Source organism: Trachurus japonicus, chromosome 10, assembly GCF_045865225.1.
Source record: "Trachurus japonicus isolate A0001 chromosome 10, Traja_1.0".
NCBI lineage: Eukaryota > Metazoa > Chordata > Actinopteri > Carangiformes > Carangidae > Trachurus > Trachurus japonicus.
Genome location: NC_140916.1, coordinates 9,668,843 through 9,689,243, shown reverse-complemented (window position 1 = coordinate 9,689,243; position 20,401 = coordinate 9,668,843).

The window sequence follows — 20,401 nt, the reverse complement described above, 5'->3', positions numbered from 1 at the left end:
TGTTTGGTGCATGGCTGAGAGTGGGGACTGCGTCGTTGTGACATCACAAAGTCACAGGAAGCCCTGACGGCTGGTTTTCAAGACCCAGTTTCTGAATACAGGCTGTGTGTGTATTTGTGATACTTTCACAGTATTAATATAGAACCTAGAGCTGCTTTATAATACTTCGCTGTATATAATCTCTGGATCTTTAAGCATTTTTAATTTTCAACAGGATAAAAAAAAAGTTGGACTAACTACGACAATGAAAAGACTAAATAAAGTGGAAGACGCTATGGAACATGGAGGAGTGGCAATGACTGGAAATGAGAAGCTGCCTGATTTGTTACTTTCCATCGATGCTATTAATAACCTGGAACTAGTAATTTCAGGTGACGCCCTCACTCCAAACCAAAGGACTTTGAAGTGAAACCTCTCATCATCTTTGTCTCTTACAGGATGTGAAGACAGACACCATGTCCTCCTCAGTATTTCCAGCATGGCGTGTTTCTTTCCTCGTATTGTAAACTGCCGGTGGAGCGGCGGCGGCCTGCTGATGGGACGCTCCCGGGCTGTTCCCTGACCAAAAAAAAAAAAAAGAAAAGGAAAGGAAATAGCATTTCCTCAGGACATCTCTCCAGATCTTTTCAAGGACACGGCAGCGGAGAGGATTGTTTTGTTTCATGGAGTTCTCGGAGATAACCGAAAATTGTCTGTTTTGTTTATCTTCACTTCCGCGTACTGTTTGGTCACAAAGCTCCTCCACACATTGCCTGGAGCAACCAACCCCCCCACACCCCCACCCCACCGCCAGGACTGTTTGTTTTTTGAACTGCTATCTTTTGTTGGTTGTGGATTTTGTTTGTCAGACAGTGCTCAGAAGGGAAATTTGTTCAGTTTGTATCTACAAAAGTGTGTTTGAGAGAGTCAGCTCTTATCTCCTCGGTTCTCCCGAGGGCAGGAAGTGGCTGGCTGAGAGGAAAAGCTACTGGCTAATGTAATCTAATAGATACCCCCCCCCCCCCCCCCACCAAAAAACAAAAAGTGCAGGGGGTTGCAAATTCTTCAGAGGAGATGGAATCTGGAGGAAGTGCAGGTTAACCCTTTAAAGTGTCGGGAACACAGGCGAAGATTAGCAACAGGTTAAAACCTGCATCACAGGAAATTGAAAAAAATACTTTGTCTCATTCACCGTGGCAATGTTTAAAGGGATAGTTCAACATTTTGGCAAATTGGCACATTGCCATAATCCCTATAGTCATAGCAGTAGGTTTGTTACCTTCAATTGTCGGTGCAAGCTATTTTTAGAACGGCGGAGCAGAGCCGCGAGCTGCTCAGAGCTACGCTACGGAGGCTAATGGGATTTCTTGGTTTCCCTCATCAAGCTCATCAAATACACAATCCAACAACTCCAAAACGCTCTTGTGGACAAGTTGTGACCTGCACATTCACCACGCTATGAGATAATGACAGAATGTTACCAGACAGAGTTGTTTTAGAGGTAAATTCACGCAAAACCACTGATGCGCGTTGCCTTCAGGGACAGTTTTTCAGCAAGCAGTCTCTGCATTTACCTCTAAAACAACTCTGTCTGGTAACGTTCTGTTATTATCTCATAGTGTGGTGAATGTGCAGGTCACGAACCTACTGCTGACTGATAGTGACTCGTCCGACTCCACCTCCACCTGCACCGTGCCGCTCAGTGTGCTGCTCACTGGTTCGACCAAATAGAGGTGTGTTTGTGCTGCCTGAAGGCTGCAGCCCCCCACCCCCACCCCAAAACCCCACCTCAGCCACCTTTGATTGATAGTGACAGCTTTAATCCAGTGTCAATCCCCACCAGTCTACGGCTAACCCCACCATCAACCCTTCAACTGCCCCAACATCAGCATCCTGCTCTGATTATACCCCCCCCCCACCCCTTCCCCTCCACATGTAAGCCTCCTAATCAGTCTCAGTATTTCTTCTCTCTCTTTCATTCTCTGTGTCTCTCTTGTTGCATCACTCTCTCTTCCCCTCGCATCCAAATTCAGTTGTGTACATGTTTGCGTTCAAAATAAGGCAGGAAGCGTCTCAGTCTGAGGCTGGAAGTGATTTGTGGAGGGACTGGTCTGCATCCAGAGGGCTGCAGGAGCAAATTCCTCTGCTGCCGTGTTGATTTTCAAACAATGAAATCAGGGGATGAGGATTAACTGTAAGGGAATCACAACCTGGTTTATAATTCTTTACGTGTTTTTTTTTTCCTCATGCAGGTTTGTACACGTCGCTGTTCCCACTGAGCCCCGTCTGGGATCTATCAATTTACACCCATCATGCATGGTGAAATATTACATCATCACACATACTTGCATCCTCATAAAAAATAAAAAATGAAAAATTTCAGTGGGGTTAAGATTCCTGCATTCGGCCCTGCAGGTTTAAAGCATGTGAGACGATTTGAATTCAATTTTCTTGCAAAGGGAAAACTCACCACAGAGACAAGTGTTTGTTTGAAAGGCATTGCACTGGCACTGGAGAAAAAAAAAGTTGTTTGCCTAACCACAATTTCTATTCAACCACAATGGCAATTACGCCAATTTGTTACATGACTAGAAGCAGCAATGCGGGGGATTTCCTACATCTCTGCTCTCAAATGATTACACTATGACTCACTACAATACAGTATGTTTAAACAACACCAAGGAGGCCGCACTGAGTGTGTGAAGTTGGTGTACAATATCATGTTTTGATGTGTACGTTTGTTTTGGTCTCTTTCTTTGGCTTTCTACATTTCAAACCTGGACCTGAGTATTTAGTGGTGTTGTTCAGCATCTGGAGGCATCATGTGAATAAGATGGGACTTTTTGGGGTGCTACATGTATATGCCCGACTACTGATGAAGCGCGTGAACAAATGATCAAGCAGGCTACGAAAAAGAAAAAGAAAAGAAAGATCGGTTTTCAAACTGAAACATTTCTCTTTGACAGGACGGCTTCATTGATTATGCAAAGGGGTGATGATGTAGATTTAATTTTTTACCAACTTAAACAAGCCAACAAAAGGGGAGGAGCTTTGGTAAATGGGAAAAACTTGCAAATGTGCATCATTTTCATTGAATGCGACATCAAGTTACTGATTTCTGCTTTTACTTATTGACCTTTTTAAAATAAATGAATAAATAAAAGATCCTACAAGACAGTGAAATGAATTACACATAAAGACAAACAGTTGTCCAAATGATACATAGTTGCATCTACAGTACACATGTTTTATCTCTGGTTGCATCCTTCACTATGAATCTAGTAAAATGAGAGACACTGAAAGGAAACAAGAGAAAGAGGTGGAGCTTCTGGAGAGTTCAGCCACAGGCTGAGCCTAAACAAACATAAACATGATGGTGCAGTGGTTGTTTGGACTTTAAACTGCAAGTTTCCTGCTTCACTACACCTCAAAGAGTGAAAAAAAAGAATGACTACAGTCATATCAAGTGGTTTGTGTACACAGACATTTCCTGAAATGATGTCATGTTTACAGTAAACTTTTTAGGAATGAACAAGAAATGATTGTTTAGGGAAAGCTCATTTTCTGTGTGTACTTAGCACCAATGAACTTGCATGTGTGTGTAAACAAAGTCACAGTAACCCTGCATTACATTTGCACCTGAGCTTTTCTGCTTTAATTCTCTGCATGAGGACTAATAATAAAAATAACTCTTGCCGTCGGCGTGAGATCTGAGCGCAGGCTTGTGTCTTTGAATGTAGCAGCTGGCTAATCAAGTTGAGAGGGACTGAACTTTATTGTCCACTGGTCAGGAGGACAGGACTTTGTGCAGCCAAAAAGCCTCTTGGCCCCCGCATACCCCCGGCCCAGAGGATGAAGAATCCTGGGAGTTCTGCTGTGATCTGGAATCATTGTCGCGGTTCAAAGTGGGTGCTGAAGCCAAACCTTAAACAAGGACTTAAAAGGACAGCGGGGGGCGAGTCTGTTGGGTGGCTGTCATGGTCATTATCCTGGTGGCTCTGATACCCACAACCCCCCTCTCTCTCTCCCTCTCCCTTACTTCTTCCCCAAAACACACACATGAACGAAGCCTTCAAACACATACACACATCTGCAGCTATAGCCCACCCAGTCCCTCCCCAATGGCCTCAGCTTTTCTTTCTTTTCTTTTTTTTGAAGTTTAATTTAGAAATCTACCCCCTCCAATACACACAGACTTGTGTATCATGCCAACTTTGTAGCGTAGAGGGATCTATTTGTGGAGGGAGAAATGAGGAGAAGAAGAAGAAGAAGAAGAAGAAGAAGAAGAAGAAGAAGAAGAAGAAGGGGTAAAAAAAAAAAAAAAAAGCTGGCGAAGGATAGCGAGAGCAAGGTGGTGGATTAAAAGGTGAGAGAGAAAAGCAGAGAAGCTCTTTTATTCAAGAAATCCTTGATCCCCCCCTCCCCGCCCGCTGAGAGTGATACTTCATGAAACACACAGACAATGCCTCAGAGGAAGAAGTCACCCTTAATTCTCCTTTTGATCACCCAGAATCCTTTGTGTCCCTGGGCTCTTTACACATTCTTTCCTTTTTGTGCCAATGCTCTAAGTTGGGAATGATTAGTGTCTGTGGATAAATCCCCTTATTTCATTCTCCTTCTTCAGGGATGCTGCTTCTCGGGCAGTCGGCTTACCATAATGCCGAGGTACCTCACAATTAATCCGAGTTACTTTTGATGCTGGATGGCCACAGCTTTCCCTCTTTTATCAATCAGTGTTCATTTGTCAGCATGCTTAATCTAATTACTTGAACTTGAGGAGATTTTGAGAAATGAAAAAAGAAAAAGAAAAGAAAGATCGGTTTTCAATCTGAAACATTTCTCTTTGACAGGACGGCTTCATTGATTATGCAACTGGGTGATGACGTATAGATTTAGTTTTTTTTACCACCTTAAACAAGCCAACAAAAGGGGAGGAGCTTTGGTAAGTGGGAAAAACTTTGTAAATGTGCATATAGTATAAATTTTCATTGAATGCAACATTAAGTTACTGATTCCTGCTTTTACGTATTGACCTTTTTAAAATACATAAATAAAAAGATTCTACAAGACAGTGTATCTCCCAAGATAAATCCTACTGCATGTTCAGAGAAAATGCAAAGACAAACAGTTGTCCGAATGTTTATCTCTGGTTGCATCCTTATGAATCTAGTAAAATGAGAGAAACTGAAAGGAAACAAGAGAAAGAGGTGGAGCTTCTGGAGAGTTCAGCCACAGGCTGAGCCTAAACAAACATAAACATGATGGTGCAGTGGTTGTTTGGACTTTAAACTGCAGGTTTCCTGCTTCACTACACCTCAAAGAGTGAAAAAAAAGGAGATTCAACTTCCTTTATTTGATCATATTTTTGTGATTATTTTCTCTAGTTGTGGCATTTAACCTGGAATGATTCAACCATTAAAATATCTCATATGAAACAATATGTGGAGATGTCAGTCTTTGAACTGTACACAACTCATGTCTATTGTAGATGAGCAGAAATTTAATTTCACACTGTGCTTCAATGTTTGGCAGCCACAGACTACAAATGGATATCAGCTTTTTAAATGTCAAGTAACTAACTAACTACAATCAACTGCACATATTCAAATTAGTAAAATTGATCAGGTCATTATATTTAAATTATAAAATTAGATATAATTTTAATTGTTTTAATTATAACTAAATATTGATTGTATTTATTTTGACAGCGTTTGGCTTCCATACTTTCCAATCAAGGCCCCTAGACAGCATTGTATTTGGCTTTCTTTTACTAAAATAAGTAAAGTAATGTCAACTTCATTTTTAATTTTTCCTCGTAAAACACCTTGCCAAATTGTTACACTTTTTACTTTTCCCCTTTAGGTGTCTATTGGTTTCAAATTCCTGCTGGTGTTGTTATTGTCTGCGATGCCCCTGGAAGATGATACACATCCACCATATCCACCTCTTCCCAGCGGATCATGAGGGCGGAAGCAGGTGGCTGTTGTGAGCCGAGGGAAATCAGACTGTAGATCTTTGCACGCACAAGAAACTGAGCAGCAAATCAGCATATTGTTCACTATCACTGCTTTGACCCCTATGTGCTAAAGATAGACTATACAGTAGAGAGAGAGAGAGAGAGAGAGAGAGAGTGCAGAAGAAGAAGAAGTGCGTATGAATGGGTTCACACGCACATGCCAAAGTGCGCGTGCACCTGTGCCATGCTGTAACTGCGTGTGGTGGATTTCGAGGAGGAGGAGGAGCGCGTTTTGGCCTGAGACCACTTTAACCACTTCCTCCTTTATCTACGACAGCTCCTCGGCGAGGTCGAGATAACAGGCTGAGCTCTGATGCTTTGATGCTTTTCTCCCCCCTCTGACAGGGGGAAACCCACATGTTGTGCCCCCGAGCCTTCCGTCTCCAAACTTATCTTCAGCCGTGTGATGTGGGAACACTGAGATCAAATCATTAATTAACATCCTTTTGTTCATGGTGTATGGCTGGAGAATTTATACACTTTGGTACGGTTGAAAGACGCCTCTATGGTGTTGATCAACAATTTTTCTTCTTTTTTTTTTCCAGTTGTGCACCCGGGAAGCTCAGACACACAAATACCAATCATGTGATATCACGGTGCACATTTGGCTTTTATCAAAAGCTCTGGGTGAAGTGAATATCTTTCACTTTGTTTGGATCTCATCACTTGGCTCTTGCATAATGCACATAGAAAGTTCATGGGACACATATACGTACATGCCAAAGCCTGTCCAGACCTGCAGGGCGTTACTGTGAATGCTATCAGGTTCATGTCCAAAATGCCACCTACGGGAAACACTCCTGAGAGGTGTTCGCCATTCGGCTCCCAGTTGAAAAGATGAAGTAATCCCTTCCTATAATTAAAGGATGAGAAAACATCAAAGCAAAGGTGTCGCCATCAGAAAAGGATATCTATTAACTGCACAACTTAACACCCCCCTCAAAAAACAAAACAAAAAAACAGAAAAATTAAAGTCTAACGATAATCTTGTAGCTAAAAGGGAATATTAAGTAACATGAATGACAGAAGGATCCTTTCTGTGAATTGTGAGTTTATCTTTCTCAGAACGGGTGTTTGTTTTAAAAAGTGTGTAGGCTAGTCAAACTATTCATTTAGATTATGTCTCAAATGTATACGAATAACATGTGTGCATTTGAATTATATTATTGTCAATATATTCTACATATCGCTATAAAGCCCTAATAATACATATAGTTTTTGAAAGAATTTGAAAATCATGAGTAAAGCAGCCCTTGAATTGCTACATGGCTTACATTAGCATTAACAGGTGTTTGCTTAGGCTTAATGCTTGATGCATTTACAAGACAAGAGGTTTCCTTCTACACTGTTTAGTGTTGTTGATAATAGTCTAATGCTGGCTTTGTAGCAACAGTGAAAAAATTAGGCATACATTGCGATACTCCAAAGAGGAGCTACAGTGACATAAAAATACAATAGAGAATCACAATCAAAAAAAGCTAATTTTATGCATGATTTGATTTGATTTAATAACTCATGCTTGCAGTGGTGCCAAAAAGACCCACTGAGAAAAGTGTTGAATTTCACGTATAAGTAGAAAAGACCAAAGAAAAACTGTTTCAAGATGAAATTTCAAGACAGCAGGCAACTAGCAATCAGTCAATACAGTCAGTGTTAAGGCCTCACAGCCGCGTGCAGCGTTGACTTCCTCAGCCGTTGCTTATGCTGGTTTCTAAGTGTCCTGGAAGTGCAGCTGCATCGTTTTAGTGGTAACAGGTCGTGCGGAAGATGTTGTGTTTTTTTTTTGCTTTGTTTGTCTGTGTGTGTGTGTGTGTGTGTGTGTGTGTGTGTGTCCCCTATCACATAGTCTGTAGTGAAGGTAGTGCTGGTGAGACGTTGGCAGCTCTTCCTCTGATGCTTCCTGCAGGCACGTTTACATGTTGCCATGATGACCAGATATTACTTTGTCACACCAGAACATGGCACGGCAAATGTTTATATTGTGAAACGCATGCGTGATAATGAGACAAGGCTGATGAGCTAACTGTTAACACAAAAATATGCTACGTACTGTAGCTCTTCAAGCTCACTGGCTTACCTGACAGCAAACTGCATGTTACGACTCCACACTGAATAGATTAAAACATGCAGTAATCCATCTTCTGATGCGTATCTTGTGTAATATTCAAAACGGTACATTTAATTTTGTTCTTATCGCGTATTCTCATGTAACTTATTAGCTGCTCCCATTGCCCACGCTAAGTGGAGCTAATCATATTGCTAATCACCTTAGGCTACAACACAAAGCATCTTTTTCAAAGAGCTACAAGACAATTTATCATCAGTAACCAAAGTTCTGAATTGCCCTCGGGATCAATATCAATTGATTGATCTAATGATATTTTGCTAACTTTTCCCTTTTGGTTTAGTGACGATGACTTGTGCTCACAAAGGTCAATAAATTTGACCTTTAAGCTGAGACAAGCTTTGGACTTGGACACATGGACAATAACAGTGCATGTTAATACAGCAATACAGCTTCACACCTGATGACATGTCGAGGCCTTTTCCTTCCTTTTAAAATATCTTTAACGTCTTCATAAACTCCTGTCAATCAAATGCTGAGTGGATGCATCGGTTTAGCGTATGGACAGAGAGACAGACAGACAGAGAGAGAGACAGACAAGGAGCAGTGATGTAAAACAAACCCAACAGACAGACAGACAGGCAGTCAGAGAGACAGACGGAGAGCGAGCAGCTGGGAGGCTGGGTGGGACAGCTGTGTTCTTCCGGAATGTTCTGTTATTTCCACATCAGGAGTTTTCTTTTGACCTAAACCAAACTCTGTGCTTTCACGGAGAGAGAGCTGCCCGCGGGCCCTTCTTCTACCTCCGCAGCAGGCTTTCGGGTTGTGCGCCTGCCGTCCCCTGACCCCCTTTATAGTCTCGCAATATTGGTTTAGGAACAAAAGCGGCTGGTTAATTCAATAGAGCACCTTTCCCAATAAACTTGCGCCGGGCGCTCTTGCTGTGTGTGGCGGGCCGCACCGCGTGTAGCTGTTTTCATTGTGTCACCGCCGCCGAAGATAAATGAGAAGTTCCCAGATGGAGAGGGAAGGAGACTGCATGTGAGTGGAGGAAATATTACACTCAGAGGGGAGGCACTAAGGAGCTCACCAGCTATAGAAGTGTCTGACAAATAGTGTTTACTCTGGATTTATATCTCAACTGGAGACACTGGTAGATTTGATTTGAAGTGTTATAGCGCATATACGAAAAGGGATGTGTCCACAGTTAGACAGCTAGATCTGAGAAATGATGAAAACTGCATTTTTCTTATATGCTCAGAAACAACAAATCTACTCGTGCACACACCGGTGCAACTTTACGTGATTACAGTCACACACACAAATGCACACAAGCAGGTTGACAGCTCCTCAATGTCAGTTCTCAGAGAAAGATGATCATGCGTTTGTCTCATTAGCTATTAGTTGACCTCTAAAACAACTCTGTCTCATAACGTTCTGTTATTATCTCATACCGTGGTGAATGTGCAGGTCACAACTCATCCATCAGAGCGTTTGGAGTTGTTGGATTTGCCAAAATGTTGAACTATCCCTTTATGGTGGTGGGTTTGATTCCCATGTTGTCAGAGATGGCACTCGATAGAGGAAATGTTCACGACACGAAAAGTCTCTCTTGTAAATGTTCTTTTTCATATCTGTTTGGTGGAAAAACAGTGGAAAATATTCATCACACACCAGGGGTGGCCACCAGTGTTCCCTTATTTACAGATTGGAGGTGCAGGCGGTGTAATTACACCACAACACGGGTGTAGCCCTCCTACTTTGCACTACCTCTGTTTTTCACAAGCTTGTTCCAAATGCCAGAGGCCTCAATTCGGGAGCTATAAAGTTGGAAAACTTGATATAATTATATGATAGGCATTAAAGTGTAACTGAGAGATTCTGACATCTGAAATTGACGTGACACAATCAGCAAAAACCGAGAGCAATCAATCGCTCTGTTGGTGTTCTTGGCCTGCAGATAAAGTCATAAGTTTTATTTTGACATTTTGATATAAAGTTGTTTTTTTATGCAGAAAGTTTCAACTGAGTTATTGATTATGACTCTTCTTTTTTGATGATCTGATGATAGATTTGATTTCATCCCACCTTGGAGAATCTGGGTTTAATTGCAAACAGGAATCAAACCTTGTGTGTGCCAGCCTGTGTTTGTCTCCAGTCGGTTGCATCCTCGTGTGTTTGCGTAGTGAACATGTGCATGATTTGGTGCCACTGAGGTCATCAGCAGTGCGACAGTATTGGGACACTGACGACAGGCCGCTGAAAGCTGCTCCTCTTTGTTTCACTCCCAACTGTCAACAGCAGTTAGTTACTGAAGTCACCAACCTGCTCTGTTTTTTTCACTCCTCGTCCTGGACCTGAATGTACAGATGCTGCGGTCTAATCCTCATCGTTTCTGCTCTGCACCGTCTCCTCTGCTTGTGGTTGATGGGCTGTTATATAAGCAGTGACTGTGAGCATTTCCAAAAACACTTTTTGAAACTTGGGCCAACATTTTCAAAAGAAAAAAGATTCACATTAAAAAACGTTGCCCTGATCTGAAGCTTCCCTAGTCACTAAAGCTGATTGTGATTCCCAAGTTTATACCATTATAAATAACACTATACTGTACAGTTAATGATGACAACATGATGACCATTCAATGCATTTAAAAGGTCCAATTGTAGTTGACAAAAAATGCATTAGGTCTAACAGGAGGTTCATTTCATGTACTACTATACTGTTTATCCCCATGGTTATATTAAAGGGATATTTCAACATTTTGGCAAATTCGCCTATTGCCATAATCCCTATAGTTTTAGGAGTAGGTTCATTACCTTTAATTGTCGGTGCAAGCTGTTTTGAGATCGACAGGGCAGAGACGCGAGGTGCATGGTATTTCCACGTTTCCCTCATCAAACTTAAATACACATTCCAAATCACTCTTGTGGACAAGTTGTGACCTGCACATTCGCCACGCTATGAAATAATAACATAATATTATGTAACATTACGACACGTGAAGCAAATACTCAGAACTACTTATTTTTTAAATCAGTTCGCCCAGCAGTCGTGTCTGAAATGTAGTTTCGGTTACGCATTTGCCGCGAAAACAACTCTGTCTCGTAACGTCCCGTTATTATCTCATAACGTGGTGAATGTGCAGGTTACAACTTGTCCACCAGGGCGTTTTGGAGTTGTTGGATTGTGTATTTGATGAGTTTGATGAGGGAAACGTGGAAATTCAATGCACCTCGCGTCTATCCCCCGCCGATCTCAAAACAGCTTGCACCGACCATTAAAGGTAATAAACCTACTCCTAAGACTATAGGGAATAGGCGAATTTGCCAAAATGTTGATATATCCCTTTAAGAAAAGCAGTTACAGCTGAAGATACTGTACAGTAAAATAAAACAGACATACAACCACCATCTTCTTATGGACCAGCACTATAAATGAATTACAAAAAAAAGTGTGAACCGTGGGAGCCAATTAGCAGCATGCAGCGTTATGCTTACAGTATGTATGCATGATGCACAGTTGGTGTAAGTGTGCAGGAGACACAGGAATCTCTTCTCAGGCCTCCAACTTCCCTTCCTCTGCTCAACTTGTTATATTGCTCCGAGCTAACACTTGTCAACAGTGGGAGCCAGTTTGATGGGCCCTGACACTCGCAGCGCTTTGAGGATCAAGATGACAGTTTCCCAACGAGAGCTTTTTAATGGCGTGGGGAGCGAAAACATGAAAAAGCAAAAAAAAAAAAAAAAAAGAGAGAAAGAGGGAGAGAGAGAGAAAGCTGCCGGCTGTCAGAGGTTGTAAATGGTGATTTTGTTTCACTTTTTTTTGTTTTTTTTTCTTACAGAATCAAAGCCTTATTGAACCCTGTCCAAAACCAGCATGTTTGGCCCTGCCACTAGGAAAGACAGCCATGTTATTTATTTCTTAGCTAGAGGTTGTACTTAGGGAGGTGTTGATAGTGCTTCACATGCCACATTGTGGCTTCTCTGCAGCGACTGGCTCCACCGTTGTGCACTCTGATCGGCCTCTGTTGCGGGCAGGGTTAATTAATGCAGTTGGAATGTAACGAGTGTTGCTTGTCAGCCAAGCGAATGCCCGCTGGCATTTTATCAGCTTGTCACATTAATGAAATATGGTGCATGTCGAGATTGCTCAATTTCCATTTCAACTTTTAAACTTTGTCTGGCTCCAGCTAATGATGTAAGAGTTAAATCGAGCATTTAAGTCATTGAGAGGCTGCAACAAAAAACCACCAACACACTCCGGTGCTGTTTTGAAGTTTCTTGGATGCATGCACATATAAGGTTAAGAGCAGCTATTGCTCTCAAGGCAGGGATTAACACTACATTTGTCATATAAATTCTTCTGGGTGGATACTAATTTGCTATCGTGCTCTGGAAATTGTGATGAAGTCATATTTTATGAGTGATTAAATGACAGGTCTGACAGAAACATCACAGAATCAGGCTTTCATAACAACAAAACATCAGATGTGATCATTGAAACCTTCTATTTAGTTTCATATGAGACTCAAAATAGAGTCTATACACGTTCATTTTCTAGGGTTCGTCTTCGGGGTGACTTATCAGAATAAACTCTGGTTTCAAAGGAGCTTGTAGGGTTTAGAGTAAGGTCACGTTTGTGGTTACATACAGTTATTTTTGTTGCCTTTTGACAAAACACTGCGGCTCCAAGAACTAACGAGGCCCATGAACAAACCTCATAGACCGAATCACGACACGAAAAGTCTCTCTTGCATGTGTCTGTTTGCTTTTCCAACACTTTCAAAGAACTTCAGCGCTTTGGCAAATGGGACTGATGAGTTAATTAGATGTGACAGCTTAGTTTAAGATGGGGAGTTTACACGAAATGTTTGAATGGATGAAGAAGATGGAGGCTGGTTTTGTTTTTCTCAGTCACGCATTTTTCATTTCAGCCTACTCCAGATTTCATGAATGGATATTGACAAACACTAGTAGTGAATGCCTCCTTATGGTTTTGTATCCGTGTATTTCTACACTAAAACAGTGCTGTCCACAAACCCGAAAAAGTCCATTAGATATAAAGAAATAAAATAAAAGTGCTTATATAATAACATGCCCAGTAGTAACGGTTACTTCTCAGCATCTTTTTCCCGCATAGCCATAAAGCAGAAAGTGTAAACGGTGTACACTCGACCATGATACATCAAGCAAATGTGGATGTGCTACATGGAGTCCGTTCTGCTCACAGTACACTGACTCTGTGGGGGCCTTTAGGGACAGTTTACCCTCTGATTGCAGCAAAACTGATTCAAACTATGAGTCAAGTCAAAATTTGTAAAAAATAAAAAATAAAAAGAAAGAAAGAAAGTGTAAATCACAGTTAAAAGTAATTTGCATGAATGTGATATAGGACTAGCCTGCATTTTTAATATTTTGTTTTTCTTCTATTTCTACTTTCACTTTTATTGTTTTAACATCAGGTGCAGAAGCTACAAACAATTTTTTTATTTTACTTGTACAATGAAGATCTTGTTATATTATAATAATAATAATAATAATGTAAAAAAAAAAAAAAAGAAAGAAAAACAAAATCAAGACTCCATTGTCAAAGAATGAACATTATTACCTTCCAGTCTCCTGGAAAAGTTCCTGCAGGATGAGCTTCTTTACACTGTTTGTACTGTGCAGTGTTAGTCAGCCCTCTTAGTCAGAGATTATCATTTTAAATGCACTTAATTAAACCGATTAAAGAAGCCAGATTGCAAAGCTGCTAAGGAAGTAAACAGTGACAAAACTACTCCAGCAAGAGTGATGATTATAATAATGACAATTATACTTGTGCAGCACTATTCATAACAGAATTACAAAGTATAACAGTGCACAATCTGCTTTTTTTGGGGCCTGTGATGTTTGATCCAAACTAAAGCCTGTAGTTATCTGCCTGCCTCCTCTCCCTCTGCGCTCTGAACATTTACAAGTCACATCATGCCGCTCGTCCCATTATTACTCCTAAATAGAAGGGGGCCTATCGTGGATTGCCTCTGTGGAGCTGCTCGGTGTTGTGTTTCTTCCTCGGGGCTCTCTGCAGTTGTCAGAAGCATTTCCTACTGTGCAGAGACAAAAGTGAAAACGCACGAGAGGAACGCTCCTCTCCATAACAACAACAACAACAACACAAAAAAGACCCAACATACCTCATCTGTTGCTTTCATCTACTCTCATCACCACAGAAATAGGAAAAAAGTTTCATACACCCTTAAGCGCACACACACACACACATATACATGCAGGAACGAAAAGAAGAAAACACACACAACAGATAAAAAACAGCTTGCCATGTGATTACACCTTAGGGATTATTAACCATGGAGTCATCACACGTAACCAGTGAATACACAAACTTTTACTTTTACACTAGACTGTGACTAGATACCAGATGGTGTGGACACAAGGCGCACACACACATAAACAACACAAACCACACCCTCACATATAATAACTACTGAAATGAAAACAAAAGGCACACAAGCAAAACTGCAGAAAAGAAGCACAGGTGGCATCTTTCATAACTGAAATAATGCCATGGTGCAACAGTTTAGACTTTGGTGCCGAACAGTTCAGTTTGATTTTATGTTTTTTCGATAATGACTTTTGTACCACGCTTTTTCACCATGCTATGAGATAATAACAGAACGTTACGCGACAGAGTTGTTTTTGAGGTAAATTCATGCAAAACCGCTGATGCGCGTTCCCGTCAGGTGCAGTTTTTCATCAAGCAGTCTCTGTATTTCCCTCTAAAACAACTCACAGTCTGGTAATGTTCTGTTATTATTTCATGTGCAGGTCACAACTTGTCCACAAGAGCGTTTTGGAGTTGCTGGATTGTGTATTTGATGAGTTTGATGAGGGAAACCAAGAAATCCCATTAGCCTCCATAGCGTACTGTAGCTCTGAGCAGCTTGCGACTCTGCTCCGCCATTCTAAAAATAGCTTGCACCGACAATTAAAGGTAACGAACCTACTGCCATGACTATAGGAATTATGGCAATGGGCCAATTTGTCAAAATGTTGCACTATCCCTTTAATAATTCTGTAAGTTGTTTAACTTTGATATGACTCCCATGGGAGTGTTTTCTGAAGTATCATCCTTACAATACCTTTCATATCCTTAGCTAGTGCTGTTGCCATAGTTACTACAACAGAAATGGCTTGGTTAGGTTTACACACTCCAACTAGCTTGATTAGCTTGTGACTTTCTGTAAAATAAGTACTTCCTCAATGTTGGATGACCTTTGTTGCCAGGGTTACAATCAAAACAACGTGGATCTTCTTATGAAACAACAAACTGCAGGTTTCACATGGGAATCGAACGCCATTCTCCTATGTCATATCAATGTTTTCAGTTGACCACAACCTCCTCCTTACAAAGACTTTATTGCTCTTTTTTCTACATCAACACGCTTTTCCCCTTTGCTCCTGTCATAATTATGGCCACTAGGTGTCACCTAGAAACAAAATGTAACTGTGGGTCATAATAAGCTGCTGCACAAATTGTCTCCAGGTAACGGTTTGATACTAAAACACACCAGTGCATTAGATGATATATTGTCCAGAGTATAGCTGTAGACGACTGCAGACTCTCGACATTTCAAAGAAAAGCATCTGAGGCCAAAACCTCACCCTGACCTAAAGCTAATCACTTCTTGCCAAATCTAAAATCTGTAGCGCCGCCAACTCAATGCTCAACTTTATTCAAATCACATCAGTCACCAGTCCCTGAGTCATTGGCAAGAGTTTTCCAGGTGAATAAATATATTTCCCCTGAAAACTGCATGGCTGTCTCAGATGATCCGTCAGCCATCGTCAGACCCACTGTTGCTATTGCGTATAGCAGGGTAGAAAAACATCAGCGCTTTTATTGCTAAAGTTTTTTGGAGGGAAACTGGTGTTAACGTGGTGAATGGACACGAGCCAGCAGCTGGAGAATGTGCACAGACTCAAACAGAAACGTGACAGCGTCTCTCAGATGTAGTGACGAGACAAATATAATTCATCACAGTGAATTGTTTGGATGCCACCCTGCAACACCTTAAAGCAAAGACACCTGTGGAAAAATACGTCTGTGTAAACTACCGCTCACCACCAACAATGGTTGCTATGTAAACCAACATGTTTCTAAAATGTTTTCAAAGCGGGTGCACCGTCAGGCGAGTCTGAAATATGACAGACGGTCGATGTTTTTGTTCAGATGTGTGTCATAAAAGATACTGTCAACACTTGTCGACATTCCACGAACTCAAACGAAATTGCACTCCCTCTCCAAAGGAAATTTTTTCAAAATAAAATACTTTTTTTTTCTTTTTTCAGCTGTCTGATGCATAAAACTGTCCAGTGTTACACGTGACGGCTGGGAGAGAGTCTAGCTTCTAATTTGATGCAGACAAAGTGACTTGATTATGTTTCCTAACATACCAGAAACGATGCAGGGAGACATTGTGCATGCAATGAGAAAAGCTACAAGAGAAGAAAGACTTTGTTGTTGCATGTACACATTCATTTTCACACAGAAGGTATAATAGTTGTTATAATCCTAAAGAAGTATTGTAAATATATTCTGGCGACACTAATGGACATCAAAAAGATCAGCGGTTCAATTCTCTACATTGGTCTTCCAGAGCTTACTGCCGAGTCAAAGCCGTGATTATGAAGAGATTTCAGGCAGGTTATCGCTGAGATTTTTGAGCCGTCCAAGACAAAAGATGACCAAAAGGTAAGAAACGTGGTAAGATCTAAGGTAAGGCCCTACATCGCTCTGTGATATAGGTTCAAAGATGGCCGCCAACACCTTCTTAGAAGCAGAGAAAGCCTGAAAATGTTGGATAACATTTCCAACACCTAGGTCTAACCAACCACAAGAAATGAACCATAAATCCACCTACATTGGGGTCATGAGCCCCAATGTTTAGAAATACTAGAAAAAAATCTTTATCTCAGGCTACTTTTCTTCAGCCATGACTTCTTTAGATTTTTTCCATACACATAAATGTCACTGATGGAGATGGATATCATGTACTAATTTGTTCTACTCTTGAATATTGTTTAACATTGCACACATCAAACTTCATATTGTAGGCCTACCTGTTTATTAGATCTTGCACAGTTTGACCTCCATGGGCATCGTTATACTAACTGCAGCCTGTTGGTCTAAGTGTTTTCTTTCCAGACTCTTACTATAATCTGTTATATTTATATGCTAATAAGCTTAAAGTAAGTACATTCATTAGTCAAACAAACATCAGCCCTCTCCCCGTCTGCATTTTATTCATGTCATGTCCATATGTTGTTAAAACTAAGAAAAAAAACAAGCTTAAACTTGATGTATGTCTGGAAAAGTCTTAGTCCATTTATTGTTTCTTGGTCTCCTGAAGTATTTTCAAACTAGAATATTCCTTTCTTCCTCTGTGAAAGGCTGACTTTCAGCAGAAGTGTAGTTTTCATTATTCAGTGGTGATTTATCCTCTTTGCCAGAGTTTTGTCAATCACATCCAGTGCCACAAGTGCACTTGCGGCTCCCATGATGCCTCTGGCTTTTCCCTGGCTCCCGTCCACGGCTGAGAGTCAATGGCTGGATGAAGGCAGGGAGGTTGAGGGCTGAGGACACAATGGGGCTCTGACAGGCTCCTTTTCTGATGGCCTCATGTGCCTTGTCGGTTGTGATAAGTTGCTTGAATAAAGAAAAACAGAGGCACAGCTGAGCATGCTAATAGAGTAATTGTGGTGGGATTTCAGAGACGGGGGCCGGAAGCCCGCCAGCTCTTTCGGAAAAGCCTTTGCACCCCTCACACCATACCCACCCTCTTCACCCTCTCTCACCATCCACCCCATTATCTTTGCCAAGGACTTGCAGAGTTATTTTAACCAGTTTATTTCCATACAGAACGACCAACATACGCCTCCTCCGGTTCCCTTTTGCTTAATAACCCCGCACCGATATGAAGAAAAACAGGGGGGAAGAAGCCTTTGTATTAACAAGTCCAAAAGTGCAGACAAAACATGTCTGTGAACACAGCGCAGCTTTCACACATTAAGAAATCTGTCCTCGGTCCGGAGGCATTTGATAGTTTCATTTCGGCATGGATCCCAGAGGGGCCCGAGTGCAGCTGCTTCCATTCTGCTCGTCTATTTTGGAGAGAGAAAGGCAGGGGAGGCAGGCCTGTCACGGCAGCCATATGAAGTCTGTTGCTTCAAAACAAGCCGGGGTATAAAGGTTACGTCTCCCGAACAATGACCATGACCACTTTTCTGCTGACCTCCACATTTCACCCCAAATCCAACATGAAGACAACGCAGTTTGATCTCAGTTTATCCACAGTATGTCGCGCTGCTTCCATAAACATCCAGACTGAGCGATGAGGGTTTGTCTTAGTCGGCACTGTATTGTTAATAATATACATGTATAATAGCGAATGTATCACATAATATTGACATGAAGGTGATTAAAACTACGTTAAGTTTCCCCATGATTTTGAATATATTCCTCGAAATGATTTGTAAAGTTGTTGTTCATCGGATCGGTTGTCTACTCTGTGTAAACCACCATAATGAAGAATGGATGAGGGTTTCAAACATGGCAGATCATCCACATAAACACCAGACAAACAGCCATTTGTAAGAAATGTGCAGGGGTAAGCATGCAGGCTTTCTCAGCCGCAGCTTGACCGCTGACTGATACACCACCACATATAAATCGGTAACTATCCCTCGGTTTTTAATGCAAAACCACCAAAACAATGAAGCGTTATCAGAGGGAAACACAAAGGCAAACTGAAATACAAAAGTGCACTGTTCAAACTGTAATCGTGATCTATCTGGAGACCACCACATTAATGCAAACAATCACATGGAACAAAGTGACTCCTCATCCAAACTCCATCTTTATGAAAATGTGTGGTTTTCTTTGACAAAACTGTAGATTACGTACAATAAGTAAAGGTTGAACCCTCTAACCACCACTATTAGTCTCCCTGGCATCTGCTGTCTACTGTGCACTTCTTATTTTCAGACATGGGTTTTATACGTCATTAGTGCAACTAGTGCTATTAACAGTTAAGGGGGGTATTTTAGGAAATGCTTGCTGTTCAGATTAGCTTCGCAGTCATTTGGCTGCCCCCATTGTTGGGCTGGATTACCAACAGGGCCAAAGGCTTTGGGGCCCCCAGCCTCCAAAACACTATGGTTTACTTTACGTATGGCTTGTGATTCATTTTGCTGCTCCGCATTCATTATTCAAGTGTAGAGAAAGCCCATGTGGTGCATGCGCTGGTATAAATCAGTGCAATTTGCTTTCACTGACAGGATAATAACACATACATTTATACACAATGCACAGAAATTATGGTGGGAGGTGTGTGCCCTAGGGCCACTCAGAATCGCAAGACATTTAAATTAAATATTCAATAGGACAGACACTAGAAATATGATAGATGTGCAAAAACAGGAGGAATTTGCTGTTATCAGTCGTAGGATGAACCGGAGCTGGACTTTTCTTTACGTGAGCAAACAAACATCTCTAAAATGTCGACGTTGGGGGAAACGGGAAGTCACGTGTGCAGCCTCTGTCCCAAATTGTTGACACAATCTGTGCTCTGTGCCACCTAATTCCCGGATGCTGGATCATCCTGTCCTCCAAATCTCCCCAAATCCCACGGACAGTGGTTCCTGAGAGGCCCCTGTTAACCCCCCGGGCCCGCCGGCCATGGCAGCGCTCGGACCCCACCGCCCCCCTCCCCTCCTCTCCGTTTTTCTCCCGCACGACACAGTCACGCACTCATCAGTTAATGCTGAACATCTGGAGGGATTAGCAATGTCAGGCCAATCAGAGCTGAGCTGACAGATCCCAATGAAATGCCATTCTGCAGCTGCGCTCGGCATTCAAGTGCTTTCAGATTCCCATATCGACTTCTCCCTTCTCTTTCCACTTCTCCTTTCCTGCTCTCCCCTCCTTTCCTTATCTTTTTATTTCCTGTCATTCAGCTCCACTGCCTCGTTCTGTCGTCTTGTTGATTGAACCATCTTGCATGAATTACAAAATCAGCTTTAATCATCGGAAGAAAAACAAATTTCCTGAACATATAACTTATAAAGAGACAGGATATTGATCAGATAATGTTTAACTCAAGTGCAGCAGCAAAAAAAACTAAAAGAAACAGCTTCATTTTGTCTCAGTAAAAGAAAAACAAGAGGAACAGAGATATAAAAAAAAAAAATTAAAAAAAAAATTAGACAGTGAGTGTTCCTGTTCTGTGTTTGTCCACTTTGACTGACGATGGTTGGACAAGTGTGAGCAGGCAGATTATTATA